Here is a 642-nt window from a genome sequence, read left to right on the forward strand (position 1 = left end):
TTGGATTTTATAGTTTCTTTTATTATCTTTGTCTGTGTTGTACACAAGCAAGAAATCTGGTATTAATTTTCGTCTGATACACCAGCCCATGGAATGGGAAGTGTGGTATTCGTTTTGTATAACGCCGTCCATTTCTTGGCTGTTTTGGCCTAATTTCCTGTTTGTTCCAAACGTCGGACTTGTGATTTGTACTGTGTCAAACATCAATACTCAACAAGTTTGTCAACAACTGAAACAGGAGCAACTTGTCTAAAGATTATCAGGTGCAGCCGATTCACGAAACTTTTCGCAGTGGCACAACTCTGCTTAGCGCCACAATTCATTGCTATTAAGCTGCACAACATTTCACTTGAGACATTTCACGAAAGTCTCATATAGTCCGCAACTTGCGCAATGGCGTAACTTGCGCAATCATTTTCGGTGGCGTAGTTTTGGCGTGGCGCCCGTTGTTTCACAGCGTTTCAATGTCGATATACAATACGCGCACACACTATTCTTGTTTGAAATAAATGCATTTCTGCTTTACCAGTGACAGATTTTTTTTAGTGTTGCACGATTCTGAAGAAAGTCGGACGAAATAAGTTTCAAAATGGCGGGCTCAGATGATTCAACGACTGTTTCGTGAACGAACAAATTCATACA

This window comes from Patiria miniata, unplaced genomic scaffold (genome assembly GCF_015706575.1).
Source record: "Patiria miniata isolate m_02_andy unplaced genomic scaffold, ASM1570657v1 HiC_scaffold_18, whole genome shotgun sequence".
NCBI classification, from domain to species: domain Eukaryota; kingdom Metazoa; phylum Echinodermata; class Asteroidea; order Valvatida; family Asterinidae; genus Patiria; species Patiria miniata.